The sequence below is a fragment of the Bos indicus genome, chromosome 24 (assembly GCF_029378745.1).
Source record: "Bos indicus isolate NIAB-ARS_2022 breed Sahiwal x Tharparkar chromosome 24, NIAB-ARS_B.indTharparkar_mat_pri_1.0, whole genome shotgun sequence".
Taxonomy (NCBI): Eukaryota; Metazoa; Chordata; class Mammalia; order Artiodactyla; family Bovidae; genus Bos; species Bos indicus.
The window spans coordinates 12,478,461-12,495,703 of record NC_091783.1 but is presented as its reverse complement, the minus strand read 5'-3'; the positions used below and the strand labels follow the sequence as shown (position 1 = coordinate 12,495,703).

General features: G+C 39.1%; 1 long non-coding RNA gene across 1 annotated transcript in view; it reads left to right on the top strand.

Annotated features, from left to right (window-relative positions):
* The first annotated feature begins 485 nt into the window (after positions 1-485).
* Positions 486-17,243, top strand: part of LOC139179338 (uncharacterized) — a 47,811-nt gene continuing 31,053 nt past the window's right edge. Inside the window, exon 1 of the long non-coding RNA XR_011563714.1 lies at positions 486-677. This is a non-coding gene — a long non-coding RNA (uncharacterized lncRNA). The remainder of the gene's footprint in view (positions 678-17,243) is intronic.

The following is a 17,243-nucleotide window of genomic DNA, read 5'->3' as shown; positions in this document are numbered from 1 at the left end:
TTCATATCAAAATTGAGTGGGAGGTTCAGAGATTTCACATATAACCCCAGCTCCCTGGGCATGCACAGGTTCTCCCATTATCAACATACCATACCACACCAAAGAGGTACATTTGTTACAACTGATAAACCAACACTCCCATACGATCACCCTACGTCTACAGTCTACTTTAGGTTCATTCTGGAGGTTATGTATTCTACAGGTTCAGACAAATTCATAATGATATGCCGAACTATAATAGTATCACACAGAGCAGTTTCACTGCCCTAAATAACCTCTGTGCTTTACCTATTCATTCCTCTGTCGCCTTGGCAACTGCTGATCTTTTCAGTCTCTTCATAGATTTGCCTTTTCCAGAATGTCCTATAGTTAGAACCATACAGTATGCTGCCTTTTCAATTGCCTTTTTTTACTTAGTAATATGCATATGTTTCCTCCCTGTCATTTCATGGCTTGATAGTTCAGCTTTTTAGCACTGAATAATATCTAACTTTCTGCATGTACTATAGTTTATTTATTCATTCATCTAAAAAGAAAAAAAACAGGACATCTTGGATGCTACTGAGTTTTGGATCACGAATAAAGCTGCTATAAACATCCATGTGCAGGTTTTTGTTGGACATATGTTTTCAGCTCCCCTTGGTAAATACCAGGGAACTTGACTGCTGGATCGTATGGTAAGAGTATGTTTAATTTTATAAGAAACCACCATATTGTCTTGCAAAGTGGATATACTATTTTTCATTCCTACTAGCAATAAGTTAGGATGTCTGTTGTTCCACATTGTAACTGACAATTGGTGTTCTCAATGTTCTGGATTTTGGTCATTCTAAGTGTGTAATGGTACCTCATTATTGTTTAAATTTGCATTTTTCTGATGACATATGTGGAACATCCTTTTTCACATGCTCATTTGCCATATGCATACCTTCTTTGGTGAGGTATTGGGTAATAAGGCATTTGGCACACTTTTAATTGGGTTGTTAGTTTTTTTATTGTTGAGTTTTATAAGTTCCTTATATATTTTGGATAACAGTTTTTTTTTTTTTTAATCAGATAGGTCTTTTGCAAATATATTCTCCTAGTATGTGATTTTTCTTTTCATATGAGTTTCCTTTTTTAGTCTGTTCATATGATAGATTACATTATTTGATTTTTGAATGTTTGAAGCAGCCTTGCCTACCTTGAATAAATTCCACTTGGTCATGGTGTATAATTCTTTTTATATCTTGTTGGATTCGATTTGCTAATATTTGATTGAGGATTTCTGCATCTATATTCATGAAAGATATTTGTCTGTAGCTTTCTTTTCCTGTTCTAGTTTGTTGGCTTTCATGTTAGGGTAATGCTAGTCTTATGACCTGAGATAAGAAGTATTACATCTACTTCTTTCACCTGAAAGTGATTGTAGAATATTAGTATAAATTCTTCCTTAAATGTTTGGCAGAATTCACTAGTGAACATGCCTGGGACTGGTACCTTCCGGTTTGGAAGATTATTGATTATTGATTCAATTTCTGTAATAAATACAGTCCTATTATGTAATCTATTACTTCTTTGAGAGTTTGGAAAATGGTGTCTTTCAAGAAATTGATCCATTTAATCTAGGTTATCAAAGTTGTGTGCATACAGTTGTTCACAGCATTCCTTTATTCTCCCTTTAATGTCTATGATACAGTCCCCATTTCCATTTCTAACATTAGTAATTTGCATCCTCTTTTTTTCCCTAGTTATCTTATTGATAAACTTTCAAATAACCAGCTTTTTTTTCTATTGATTTCCTATTTTCATTTTTATTGATTTATACTCTAATTTTTATTATTGCCTTTCTTCTTCTTACTTTAGATTTAATTTTTCTTCTCTCTAGCTTTCCAAAGTGGATGGTTAGATTACTGATTTTATATCTTTCTTCTTTTTTTCTAATATATAAATGCAACGCTACAAAATTTCACTTCTAAGCATTGCTTTACTGTATCACACAGCTTTTGATAAGTTGAATTTTTATTTCTATTTGGTTCAAAAAAGGTTTTAATTTATTCTGAGATTTCATCTTTGTTTCATGTGTTATTTTGAACTGAGTTGTTTGATATCCAAGTATTTGGGGATTTTCCAGCTACCCTTCTGTTACTGAGTTCTAGCTTAATTCCATGTGGTGAGAGTATAGATTATATGTTTCCTATTCGATTAAATTTGTTAAGGTGTATTTTGTAGGCATAATGTGGTCAGTCTTCGTGAATGCCCCAGGAGAACTTAAAGAAAAATATGTAATTTGCTGTTGTTGGATACATTTTTCTATAGATGTCAATTATGTTCAGTTGATTGATGGTGCTGTTGAGTTCAGCCTTGTTCTGATTGATTTTATTTCCTGCTAAATTTGTCCATTTGATGACTGTGGAAGTGTCCAACTATCACAGTGAATTTATCTGTTTCTCTTTGTACTTCTATCAGGTTTTACCCCAAATATTTTGATGTGTTGTTGGGCACACATGCATTAAGGATTGTTATGTCTTCTTGAAGGATTGACACCTTTATCATTAAATAATGTCCAATTTATCCCTGATAACTATCCTTGCTTTGAAAGTCCACTCTGTCTGAAATTGGGCTTCCCTGATGGCTCAGACAGTGAAGGATCTGCATAAAATGCAGGAGACGCATGTTCAATCCCTGGGTCAGGAAGATCCCCTGGAGAACCATGGACAGGGGAGACTGGTGGGCTACAGTCCATGGGGTCGCAAAGAGACCAGACATGACTGATGAGCATTTTCACTTTCTTTTGATGAATATTAACATGGCTTATTTTCCTCCATTTGTTTACTTTTAATATATCTATCTTTATACTTAGAGTGGGTTTCTTTTAGACAACATATAGTTGACTCTCACATTTTGATCTACTCTGACAATTACTGTCTTTAATTGTTACATTTAGACCACTGGAATTCAAAGTGATGATTGATATAGTTGGATTAATATCCAACATATTTGTAAATGTTTTATAATTGTTGCCTTGTTCTTTGTTCTTTTTAAAATATTCTTTCTCTGCTTTTTGTAGTTCCAAGTAAACACTTTAAATGATTCTATTTTCTCTACTTTCTTATCATATTAGTTCCCCTTTTTTAATTTTCTTTTAAGTGGTTACCCTAGAGTTTGCAATATATTCATTTACAGCTAATCCAAGTCCACTTTCAGATAACACTATACCACTTTATATATACTGTGAGTACCTTATAATTACAAAATAGCCCTAATTCTCCCTTCCTGTCCCTGTTTCACTGCTGTCATTCATTCCACCTCTATATAAGCACACATAAGCATATATGTACATAAGATATGCACACAAGCATGCATAATTTAATACACTGCTGCTGTTAAATTGGGAAAGCCATTATTTCTTGGATCAATTAAGAATAAAAAAACTGTATGACCCACCTCCTAGAATAACAGAAATAGAAACCAAAGTAAATGAGTGGGACCTGATTAAACTAAAAAGCTTTTGCACAGCAAAGGAAACTATAAGCAAGGTGAAAAGACAACCTTCAGGATGGGAGAAAATAATATCAAATGAAACAACTGACAAAGGATTAATTTCCAAAATATACAAGAAGCTCATACAACTCAATGCCAGCAAAACAAACAACCCAATCAAAAAGTGGGAAAAAGACATAAACAGACATTTCTCCAAAGAAGATATATAGATGGCTAACAAACACATGAAAAGATGCTCAACATTGCTCATTATTAGAGACATGCAAATCAAAACTACAATGAGATATCACCTAACACCAGTCAGAATGGCCCTCATCAAAAAGTCTACAAACAATAAATGCTGGAGAGGATGTGGAGAAAAGGGAATACTCTTGCACTGCTGGTGGGAATGTAAATTGATACAGCCACTATCAGAGAAGGCAATGGCAACCCACTCCAGTACTCTTGCCTGGAAAAACCCATGGATGGAGGAGCCTGGTAGGCTGCAGTCCATGGGGTCGCTAAGAGTGGGACATGACTGAGCGACTTCTCTTTCACTTTTCACTTTCATGCATTGAAGGAGGAAATGGCAACCCACTCCAGTATTCTTGCCTGGAGAATTCCAGGGACAGAGGAGCCTAGCGGGCTGCCATCTATGGAGCCGCACAGAGTTGGATACGACTGAAGCGACTTAGCAGGAGCATGGAAGATGGTATGGAGAGTCCTTAAAAAGCTAGGAATAAAACCACCATATCACTCAGCAATCTTACTCCTAGGCATATACTCTGAGGAAACCAAAATTGAGAAAGACACATGTATCTCACTGTGCATTGCAGCACCCTTTACAATAGCTAAAACATGGAAGCAACCTAGATGACCATCAACAGATGAATGGATAAAGAAGTTGTGGTACATATACACAATGAAATATTGCTCAGCCATAAAAAGGAACACATTTGAGTCATTTCTGATGAGGTAGATGAACCTAGAACTTATTATACAGAGTGAAGTGTCAGAAAGAGAAAGATATATTGTATTCTAACACATATATACAGAATCTAGACAAACAGTACTGAAGAACTTCTTTGCAGGGCACCAACGGAGAAACAGACACAGAGAATAGACTTATGGGCATAGGGAGAGGGGAGGAAAGGGTGAGATGTATGGAAAGCTTACATTACTTTATGTAAAATAGGTAGCCATGGAGAATTTGCTTATGGACATGGGGAGAGGGGAGGAGAGGGTGAGATGTATGGAAAGCTTACATTAACTTATGTAAATAGGTAGCCAAGGAGAATTTGCTGTATGGCTCAGGAAACTCAAACAGGGGCTCTGTATCAACCTAGAGGGGTGGGATGGGAAGGGAGGTGGGAGGGAGGTCAAAAAGGGAGGGGATATGTGTATACCTATGGCTGATTCATGTTGAGGTTTGACAGAAAATAACAAAATTCTGTGAAGAAATTATCCTTCAATAAAAAATAAAAGAAAAAATAAGAAAACTGAATGTTTTATCTTCACTTATCCCTTCTCTGAACTCTTCTTTACATGTAGATCTGAGTTTCTCTCCTGTATCACTTTTCCTTCTCTCTAAATCTGTTTTTTATCATTTCTTGCAAGGCAGGCCTACTAGCAACAATTCTCTCAGTTATATTTGTCTGAGAAAGTTTTATTTCTCTTTCACCTTAAAAAAATAATAATTTTGGCTGTGCTGGGTCTTGGTTGCTGTGTGAATCTTCTCTCTAGTTGCACCCAGCAGGGGCTCTCTGTAATCCCAGTGCATGAGCTTCTCATCGTGGTGGTTTCTCTTGTTGCAGAGCACGGGCTCTCGGGTGCAAGGGCTTCAGTAGTTGTGGCTCCTGGTCTCCAGAGAACAGAATCAGTAGTTGCGGCATATGGGCTTAGTTACCCTGCAGCATGTGGGATGTTCCCAGATGAGGGATTGAACCTATGTCTCCTGCATTGGCAGGTGGATTCTTTACAACGGAGCCACTAGGGAAGCCCCTCTCCTTCACCTTTGAAGGATAATTTTGCAGCATATAGAGTTCTGGGTTGATGACTATTCTCTCAACACTAAATATTTCACTTCACTTTCTTTTTGCTTGCATGGGTTCTGTGAGGTCGGATGTAATCCTTACCTTATTACTCTGTAGGTAAGGTGCTTTTCCCTCTGTCTTCTCTCAAAACTTTTTTTTTTTTTTTAAGTTTTAATGTCTGTGGATATTTGGAAATTTGATTTGGAGAAAATGCATAAAATTTTGTTCAGAGAAATTAAATATAAAATATAATCAGTTTAGTCCTTCAGTTTTGTTCGACTCTTTGCAATCTCATGGATAACAGCATGCCAGACTTCCCTGTCCATCATCAAACCCAGAGCTTACTCAAACTCATGTCCATCAAGTCAGTGATGCCATTCAACCATCTCATCCTCTGTTGTCCCTTTCTCCTCCCACCTTCAATCTTTCCCAGCATCAAGGTCTTTTCCAATGAGTCAGTTCTTCACATCAGGTGGCCAAAGTATTGGAGTTTCAGCTTCAGCATCAGTCCTTCCAATGAATATTCAGGACTGATTTCCTTTAGGATGGACTGGTTGGATCTCCTTGCAGTCCAAGGGACTCTCAAGAGTCTTCTCCAACACCACAGTTCAAAAGCATCAATTCATCAGCACTCAGCTTTCTTTATAGTCCAACTCTCACATCCATACATGACCACTGGAAAAACCATAACTTTGACTAGATGGACCTTTGTTGGCAAAGTAATGTCTCTGCTTTTCAATATGCTGTCTACGTTGCTCATAGCTTTTCTTCAAAGGAGTCTTCATTTCATGGGTGCAGTCAACTTACACAGTGATTTTGGAGTCCCCCCAAAAATAAAGTCTCACACTGTTTCCATTGTTTCCCATTATTTGCCATGAACTGATAGGACCAGATGCCATGATCTTAGTTTTCTGAATGCAGAGTTTTAAACCAACTTTTTCACTCTCCTATTTCACTTTCATCAAAAGGCTCTTTGATTCTTCTCTAGTTTCTGCCATAACGGTGATGTCATCTGCATACCTGAGGTTATCAATATTTCTCCCCACAATCTTGATTCCAGCTTGTGCTTCTTCCAGCCCAGCGTTTCTCATGATGTACTCTGCATAGAAGTTAAATAAGAAGTGTGACAATATACAGCCTTGACGTACTGCTTTCCCAATTTGGAACTAGTCTGTTGTTCCATGTCCAGTTCTAGCTGTTGCTTCTGGACCTGCATATAGATTTCTCAGGAGCCAAGTCAGGCGGTCTGGTATTCCCATCCCTTGAAGAATTTTCCACAGTTTGTTGTGATCCACACAGTCAAAGGCTTTGGCATTGTCAATAAAGCAGATGTAGATATTTTTCTGGAACTTTCTTGCTTTTTTGATAATCCAACAGATGTTGGCAATTTGATCTCTGGTTCCTCTGCCTTTCCTAAAACCAGCTTGAACATCTGGAAGTTCACAGTTCATTTAATGTTGAAGCCTGGCTTGGAGAATTTTGAGCATTACTTTGCTAGTGTGTGAGATAAGTGCAATTGTGGGGTAGTCTGAACATTCTTTGTCATTGCCTTTCTTTGCAATTGGAATGAAAACTGACCTTTCTAGTCCTGTGGCCACTGTTGAGTTTTCCAAATCTGCTGGCATACTGAGTGCAGCACTTTCACAGCATCATCTTTTACGATTTGAAATAGCTCAACTGGAATTCCATCACCTCCAGTCGCTTTGTTCATAGTGATGCTTCCTAAGACCCACTTGACTTCACATTCCAGGATGTCTGGCTCTAGGTGAGTGATCACACCATCCTAGTTATCTGGGTCATTAAGATCTTTTTTTGTATAGTTCTTCTGTATATACTTTCCACCTCTTCTTAATATCTTCTTCTTCTGTTAGGTCCATATCATTTTTGTCCTTTATTGTGCCCATCTTTGCATGAAATGTTCCCATGGTATCTCTAATTTTTTTGAAGATATCTCTAATCTTTCCCATTCTATTATTTTCCTCTATTTCTTTGCATTGATCACTGAAGAAGGTTTTCTTTTCTCTCCTTGCTATTCTTTGCAACTCTGCATTCAAATGGGTATATCTTTCCTTTTCTCCTTTGCCTTTAGGATCTCTTCTTTTCACAGCTATTTGCAAGGCCTCCTCAGACAACCATTTTGCCTTTTTGCATTTCTACTTCTTGGGGATGGTCTTGTTCACTGCCTTTTGTACAATGTCACAAACCTCCATCCATAGTTCTTCAGGCAATCTGTCTATCAGATCTAATCCCTTGAATGTATTTGTCTCTTTCACTGTATAGTCATAAGGGATTTGATTTAGGTCATACCTGAATGGTTTAGAGGTTTTCCCTACTTTCTTCAATTTAAGTCTGAATTTGGCAATAAGGAGTTCATGATCTGAGCCACAGTCAGCTCCTGGTCTTGTTTTTGCTGACTCTATAGTGCTGCTCCATCTTTGGCTGCAAAATATATAATCAATCTGATTTCAGTATTGACCATCTGGTGACATCCATGTGTAGAGTCTTCTCTTGTGTTGTTGGAAGAGGGTGTTTACTATGACCAGTGTGTTCTCTTGGCAAAACTCTGTTAGCCTTTGACCTGCTTCATTTTGTACTCCAAGGCCAAATTTGCCTGTTACTCCACATATCTCTTGACTTCCTACTTTTGAATTCCAGTCCCCTACAATGAAAAGAACATCTTTTTGGGGTGTTTGTTAGTTCTAGAAGGTCTTGTAGTTCTTCATGGAACTGTTCAACTTCAGCTTCTTCAGCATTACTGGTCAGGCATTACTGTGATATTGAATGGTTTGCCTTGGAAACAAATTTTTACATGTTATGAAGAGGAGCTATACTACAAGGCCTGGAGGAAAGGTGATGGCAAAGGGACTTTCTGAGACACTAGAGAAATGAGGAACTTTGGGGACAGTGATGGCTAACACCCAATCCTTATGCTGAGTGCAGTCTCCTTTGTTACTAAGTTCTTCCTCTTCATTACCTCTTCAGTTTCAGTCTTCAATAAAGCTTTTTAAAATATATATATAAAAATTAAAAATCAGAGCAAGCCCCATATTATCTCTGTCTAGAATGAGGACAGGAGGGCCAAGATCAGGATTTGGAGCAATGTGAGATCTGAGAGAAAAAGAGGAGCTTGTGCTATATACTCAGATATGATGGAGGTAAAGCCTGAAGTTGAACATTGACAAGTGATGAGCAGATTATAAAATATACACTATCCCTAACACCTAAATCCAAAGAAAAATTAGAGAAAAGATACGTTTTTAGAACTAAATGTGGGATGGGTTTTGAAGGTACTGTATTTGGAAATGGAAGCTAAAAGTGAGTCCTGTGCTGAAACGGTTTTTGCTGAATTTGCAGAACATCTTGAAAAGGAAGATGGTTATACAATGCTTTTTGACAACACATATAAGCATGGAACCATGTCTCAAGGTTGTAATACCAATTACAGAAAACAAAAACAAGTGCTCCTTACTCTTAGGTGCTGTCATGGTACACAGGACAGGCAGGCTCCTGATTTGATGCCCCTGGTGTCTCTGTTCTCTTGGGAATATGTCTAAGGATTCTTATAGGAACTCACGCACTCCAGCCAAAGAGTTTCAGATGCATCTGTGTTGTAGCCTGGCAGCCTTGATCTGTGCATTGTTTTTTTCTAGCAATCCCAGGCTTATGGCATTTCTCAGAATGACCCACTGAGATGATCACCAGAATGCGTGCATGTTCAGTTGCTCAATCCTGTCCACCTGTTTGCAATCCCATGGACTATAGCCTGCCTGGCTCCTCTGTCCATGGAATTTTCCAAGCAAGAATACTATAGTGGGTTGCCATTTCCTTCTCCAGGGGATCCTCCCAACCCAGGGATGGGACCCATGTCTCTTGCATCTCCTGCAGTGGCAGGCAGATTCTTTACCACTGCGCCACCTGGGAAAGCTGATGACTGATGGTCAGTCCTTTTTGTAATGGAGGCTGGGTCCCTGTGTACCAGGTCACCACCATTAACATTTCTCAACCCCCATGGGACAGATTACTGATGCATTTGTGTACTTCATGACCTTGTCTTATGCTTTACAATCCATGGTGATGAATTTATAGAGTGATGTGACTATGTATAAATCCTGTAACAGAGAAATATGGGCATTAGATGTTGACAAAGCAGAGAAAAAAAGTATTGTTCTCGACACCTTTTGTTAGCAAACGCATGATTTGCCATAACTCTTTTTTAGTGACTTATCTATAAATCTTCTTTTCTTATTTAATAAAACACCCCTGCAGCTCGTCCTGGGCTGATACCATGTTTTTGTAATACATTATTAAAGCTATGTTAGGTTCAAGATGCAAAATGCTTGGGGCTTCTGACTAGTATTCTTTCCCATCCAGCTCCAAACAATACTCAGAGAGTTCTAAGGATGCACACACAAGCTCTCTTCTGTATTGTTCTTCACAACTTACTCAGGAAGCAACCACGGCTACTTAAAGCTTTGTTGGTGGATATGCTTCTTTCACCAAGTTTTCTCAAGTGTTCAGTGATGCTTAGGGAAAATTATTTTTAAAAATGAACTGTAGGACATGAAAAAAGGAGAGTTGTTTTTCTCAAAACTGAGTTTAGAAGGATCATTTACACAAAGGCCCTGGATCTAAAAATATTCAAATGTTACTATTATTCTGTAAGTCACTTGCTGACTGGCTTTAAGGAGCCACATTCTCTTTTTTATTTTCTTGTTTATGCTCCACAAAAGGTCTGTTATTCTCATGTTTTCAGTCATTTTTTGTTTCTTTCTAGGCTAAGGCAAGAGGGTTGGTCAACAGAATAATTTCCATTGAGTTTGTCTGCTGTATGTGGACTCTCCTGGGGTTTTAGTCACTAAGTTGCGTCCAACTCTTGCAACACCGGGGACTGAAACCTGCCAGGCTCCTCTGTCCATGGGATTCTCCAGCAAGAATAGTGGAGTGAGTTGCCATTTCCTTCTCCAGAGGATCTTCCTGACCCAGGAATAGAACCCAGGTCTCCTACATTGCAGACAGATTCCTTACTGACTGAGTTATGAGGGAAGTCAGTGGGCTTTCCTAGTTACAATCAAGAGTAAGTTGGCAGGGATTTCCCTGGCGGTCCAGGAGTTAAGACTCGAGGCTTCCACTGCAGGGGGCATGGGTTCAGTCCCTGGTCCGGGAACTACGATCTCCTATGCTGTGAACCGGCAGTCAGCCCTCTTTAGGTTCGTGGCCTAATTAACTCTGTGCCTGCTTCCTGTGGCCCATGACTACTCCCAGGTCTTCCAGGATGAAGTCTGGCACCAATTTACCAAAGTCAGAGTGTTTCTAAATATGACAGGTTTAGGACCTTACCATATGTGGTGGTGGGTTAAGGCACCAATACTTTTTTTTGGTGAAGATTCATTATGGTATGATTTCTTTTGTGCTATGATTCCCACTTATCTTGTGTGAAACTTATAAGCTATGTTAAGTCATGTTGAGTCCTTTAAAATGAAGTCACAGTGGCCAATCAATAACTTCCATATTAGCTGTTTCAGAAGGGCTGTTGTGGGACTGTGAGTGCCTTAGAGTGACAAACTCAGAATATTACTTGACACGAGTGGTTTGATGCCTAATGTGAATCACTGGAACAGAAGGAGCAACTGATGAAGTCAAAACTCCCTCCCTTGGGGTGACTGCTGCTTCCTTAAAAAAAGACCATGAAGCTGAGTGACTTAAAGTCTCTTTGCTGGAGGACCTGCATCCATGCAGCAGAAAGATGCTGCCAGAGGCCCTGTTGGAGCAGAAGGTGACTTTCTCTCACACTTGTTGTCAGACCCATTGCTGGACTGGAGCCTTTGTGCCCAGATGCCTCCTTTCCAGACTTCTTGGAGTAGACCTCGCTTGCTTTTCCCTACCTCGACTAATCTGCATTGTGTGCTGACTATATGCAACAAACCGAGTGATGCATAAATTGCTTATTGGCTACTGTTTCATGTATTTCTGATCTCATGATTCTTACCTGCCCTTATTGCTGGGCCCAGTGTCAAACAAGATCTTCAAGGGTCTCTTACACATAGCTCTTTGGGAACCACTGAACAGCCAAAAGATGAATATTGTTTTGGCTTTTGAAAACCAATACCAGTGCAAAGGTCTGTATAGCATAGCAGCTGTCTGCATTGTATTTTAAAATAGAGGGTCAACTGGGCCAATATTGTGTTAAGATGAGGGGAAGGGATGGTTAAGGAGTTTGGGATGGACATGCACACACTGCTATATTTTAAATGGATAACCGATGAGGACCTTATGTATAGTAGTGCTATGCCTACTGTATAGCATAGGAAACTCTGCCCAGTGTTATGTGGCAGCCTGGATGAGAGACGAGTTTGGGGGAGAATGGGGACGTGTGTATGGCAGTGTCCCTTCCCTGTCCACCTGAAACTATCACAACCTTGTTAATTGGCTATACTCCAATAAAATTAAAAAAAAAAACTGTTTTTAAATGATCAGTTGAAAACCAGGTTGAAAAGAGTCTGAAGCTAGAAAAGATATATCTGAAGGTCCTACTAATAATGGTGATTTTTATTAATAATTAGAAGATACTCTATATGTTTTACATAGGCAGGTGACTTAATTGGAGTCATTCCTCAGGAAGATAAATTTAACAGCTAATGAGCTGGATGACTCAGGGAGAAAATAGACAGGAAGGAGGTTTTTAGCTAGGAAATTTTAAAAGGTCAGGCAAGTGGTCATAAGGACCTGACCCTGGGAAGTAAGGAATTTTTATTAGCTAGAAGAAGGCAGAAACTCGAGACCTTCTGGTAAACCAGGGAGAATAATTCTAGGTAAGTTCAAAAATACCAAGCAGAAAATAATGAAGGCAATCAAACAGTTCTGTCATGCCACGTAAACATGTCACTCCTCTCAAAGCCTGTTATCCTAATATTACATGACAGTGTCCTCTGGGTTATTTCTTTCCATTATAAGAAGTTGCAGGAGCTGATAAGCCTATGACTAATTTAAAATGTAATTGTTGTCCTGTCTTCCTCAGACATAGTTTGTGTTTCATTTCCTTAAAGCAAACAGTATAAAGAATTACAGTCAAGTTCAATATTAGGAATCTGATTCTTAGAAATCAAAAAGAGCTTAAGAAAGAGCCCTAGCTGGAAGCCCAATGCGATCCTCAAATTCCCATACCCCATGAATGTGTCATGCTGTCATGGGTGAGACCTTGTGCCTGGTCTGTCCTGAGACTGAGCGAGGCTTTCTCGTCCTTACATCACTGAAGGACAAAAAGCAAACCAAGAAGATATGTGTCCCTGAAAGGGACGGCTGGGTTAACAGATCACCAGAAATTTATTTGGAGAAGAAATTTCATAAACCACAGAAGATTTATAGGTTTATAAGTACATGGATTTATGAACATTATATAAAAGTTACAGAAATTATTGTATATATTCAGTTCAGTTCAGTTCAGTAGCTCAGTCGTGTCTGACTCTTTGCAACCCCATGAATCGCAGCACGCCAGGCCTCCCTGTCCATCACCAACTCCCGGAGTTCACTCAAACTCATGTCCATCGAGTCAGTGATGCCATCCAGCCATCTCATCCTCTGTTGTCCCCTTCTCCTCCTGCCCCCAATCCCTCCCAGCATCAGAGTCTTTTCCAATGAATCAGTTCTTCACATCAGGTGGCCAAAGTACTGGAGTTGCAGCTTTAGCATCATTCCTTCCAAAGAACACCCAGGGCTGATCTCCTTCAGAATGGACTGGTTGGATCTCCTTGAAGTCCAAGGGACTCTTAAGAGCCTTCTCCAACACCACAGTTCAAAAGCATCAATTCTTCGTTGTTCAGCTTTCTTCACAGTCCAACTCACATCCATACATGACCACTGGAAAAACCATAGCCTTGACTAGATGGACTTTTGTTGGCAAAGTAATGTCTCTGCTTTTCAATATGTTATCTAGGTTGGTCATAACTTTCCTTCCAAGGACAAAGCGTCTTTTAATTTCATGGCTGCAATCACAATCTGCAGTGATTTTGGAGCCCCCAAAAACGAAGTCTGACACTGTTTCCACTGTTTCCCCATGTATTTCCCATGAAGTGATGGGAGCAGATGCCATGATCTTAGTTTTCTGAATGTTGAGCTTTAAGCCAACTTTTTCACTCTCCTCTTTCACTTTCATTGAGAGGCTTTTAGTTCCTCTTCACTTTCTGCCATAATGGTGGTGTCATCTGCATGTCTGAGGTTATTGATATTTCTCCTGGCAACCTTGATTCCAACTTGTGCTTCTTCCAGCCCATTGTTTCTCATGATGTACTCTGCATATAAGTGCAAGAATACATAGAAGAACTGTACAAAAAAGATCTTCACGACCCAGATAATCACGATGGTGTGATCACTCACCTAGAGCCAGACATCCTGGAATGTGAAGTCAAGTGGACCTTAGAAAGCATCACTACGAACAAAGCTAGTGGAGGTGATGGAATTCCAGTGGAGCTATTTCAAATCCTGAAAGATGATGCTGTGAAAGTGCTGCACTCAATATGCCAGCAAATTTGGAAAACTCAGCAGTGGCCACAGGACTGGAAAAGGTCAGTTTTCATTCCAATCCCAAAGAAAGGCAATGCCAAAGAATGCTCAAACTACTGCACAATTGCACTCATCTCACATGCTAGTAAAGTAATGCTCAAAATTCTCCAAGCCAGGTTTCAGCAATATGTGAACCGTGAACTTCCATGTGTTCAAGCTGGTTTTAGAAAAGCAGAGGAACCAGAGATAAAATTGCCAACATCCGCTGGATCATGGAAAAAGCAAAAGAGTTCCAGAAAAACATCTATTTCTGCTTTATTGACTATGCAAAAGCCTTTGACTGTGTGGATCACAATAAACTGTGGAAAATTCTGAAAGAGATGGGAATACCAGACCACCTGACCTGCCTCTTGAGAAACCTGTATGCAGGTCAGGAAGCAACAGTTAGAACTAGACATGGAACAAAAGACTGATTCCAAATAGGAAAAGGAGTACGTCAAGGCTGTATATTGTATATGTTATGTACATTTATAAAATTATATTAATTTATACATTTAATTGAAATTATATTCAATTATATAAATTTATAAATCATAGAAGCAATTTCATAAATCACAGAAGCACTGTGAGGGATAATAGAGATCACCTAGTTAAATGTAAGTGTTTTATAGCCAGGTCAAATTGGAAATGAATGCTCAGCTCCCCTGTAGGTACTGGACATCTGAGACAGTTTCTCCATCTATAAAATGGAAACAGCCAACCAGAGTGTCACTGTGAGAATTAAATAAGTTAGTACATGGAAAGCACTCAGTTCAGTACATGGGAAACACTTAGCCCACAACAGCTGTTACTGGAAATAAATCTCAGGCTCTGACTGGGCTTCCTGAATGCAGACTGGGGCTCCCACCAAAGAGCTGTACCATCCTCTTATACATTCCCACTTGAAATCAGCTGTGTCAGAAAACTTCCTCCAGTTTACTGACCTCACTTTCTACATAAGCTTGTTTTCACCATTCCTGAGAGGTGACTGCTTCTCTGATGACTCAGCAGTAAAGAATCTGCCTGTGACCCAGGAGATATGTGTTCGATTCCTGGATGGGGAAGATCCTTGGAGGAGGAAATGGCAACCCACTCAAATATTCTTGCCTAGAAAATCCCATGGAGAGATGGGGTACAGTCCACAGGGTTGCAAAGAGTTGGACATGCCTAAAGTGACTGAGTATGCATGCAAGTACAAGAGGCTTAAAGTGAACCCTGCCTAATCAATCATTTAAAAAATGCATTGAGTACCTATTCCATGAAAAGAACATGTGTTTTATGATAAATGACATGCCATCATTAAAAACTTAATTATTACCTATTGCCCTGAAAAATATTAGTTATCATTATTATTTTTGAACAGAAATAAGAGGTGCTGTTGTGGAACGACTTGCTTTGGGACTTAGAGGTGTGAGTAAAAATCACCCCTTTGGCAAGGGCATGAGTCATTGCTGCTAGGATTCACCTGCAGTTTGGAAGGACATAGTCTGGTACTTAGAACAGGCCTTCAAAGCATGCCATATATTCCAATATCTGAAATTATTATCCAATTAAACAAAAGTATCAGCAATATTTGGGAGAGAAAGTGAGTCAGTGGCTCAGTTGCTCAGTCATGTCTGAATCTTTGTGACTGTACCCCACCAGGCTCCTTTGTTCATCAGATTTTTCAGGCAAGCATACTAGAGTGGGTTGCCATTTCCTTCTCCAGGGGATCTTCTCTACCCAAGGATGAAACCCACGTCTCCTGCGGCTCCTGCATTGGCAGGCAGATTCTTTACCACTGAGCCATCTGGGAAACTCCTTGGTAGAGAAAACAATGTCAAAAGGAAATAGGAAGTAGAGAGGAAAAGAAGGAAAGGATCATACCAGCAGAACTGCCCACTCTGGGCCAGACAGTCAGTATAAATCATTGCCTCTCATTCTTAGACAGCCCTAAAGGGTAGGTGTACTTACTTTTATTCATATTTTATTGACGAGGAAGCTAAGGCTCAGATATGAACTTGGCAGTCTCACAGATGATAAATAGTAGGTCAGGATTTGAACTCAGATTTATTTTACTCTAAAACCTTCATTTTTTGTTACTTTTATAAATCTTTTTGTTAACATAAAACACAGTTACAGAAAAGCACAATAACAAATTCATAGCTGAGTGAAACTGTACAAGAACAATTTTGTAACCACCAATCCAGGTCAAAAAATAGAACCTTGCCACTTGCTTCAGACACCATTTTCCCTCTCTCCAAAAGTAACCACATTAAGAGATTAATAAGAAAATAGAACAATTATAACAATATACTGTAACAAAAGGTTAGTGACTGTGGTCTCTTTCTCTTTCAAAATGTCTGATTCTACAAATAGGATGACCTTTGCATTGTAACCAAACACTTGTCGTAAACTTTTGCAGCTTGATATGCAACATAAAAACTGGCACAAATGTCTTTTTCCTTCTTCAGTTTTCATTGAAAGAAAATTTGTTCTTAGCATCTTCATTTTATGATTTTTCTCTTTCCTTCTTAAGTCCAAGAACTTCCAACGTCTCACTTAAATGAAGCACTTTATGGCTTTTCTTTGTCATATCCAGATTGCCAGAATCATTACTCTTGCCCTTGATGGCAATTATTATGTAAAGTAAGGGTTACTTGGGGGTCTTCCCTGGTAGCTCAGACAGTAAAGAATCCACCTATGATGCAAAAGAACTGGGTTTGATCCCAGGAGTGGAAACAGCTATTCCACTCCAGTATTCTTGCCTGGAGAGTTCCATGGACAGAGGAGCCTCGCAGGCTACAGTCCATGGGGTCACATTTAATTGTAGGGTTCATAAGGATATGAACTTCAGCTTCTTTGATTTCAAAATCCACACTCTTTCCATTATACCGTATTACCTCAGTACATATGTTTCTGCTTCACCCAGTAAAAGCTTTTGTGGATTGTTTGCAGCAATTCTTGCATGTCCTCCGTTTATGTCTTTAAATTAAGTTCAGATTTCCTTATTTGTGAAATGTACACACCTATGCCTGTCTCTTAGTCTACAGCACATTTTGAATACGTTTTAGCTTCCTTCTACAGCTCAGAGAATCTCCAACACTCTTTAAAGAGAAAAACTTTTAAGGACTCTTCTTATTTATTTGTGTACTCAATTGCATGAAATGTACAGATACCCAATTCAGATATGTAACAAATTATACGCTTTTTCCTAAAGAATTATTTGCTTTT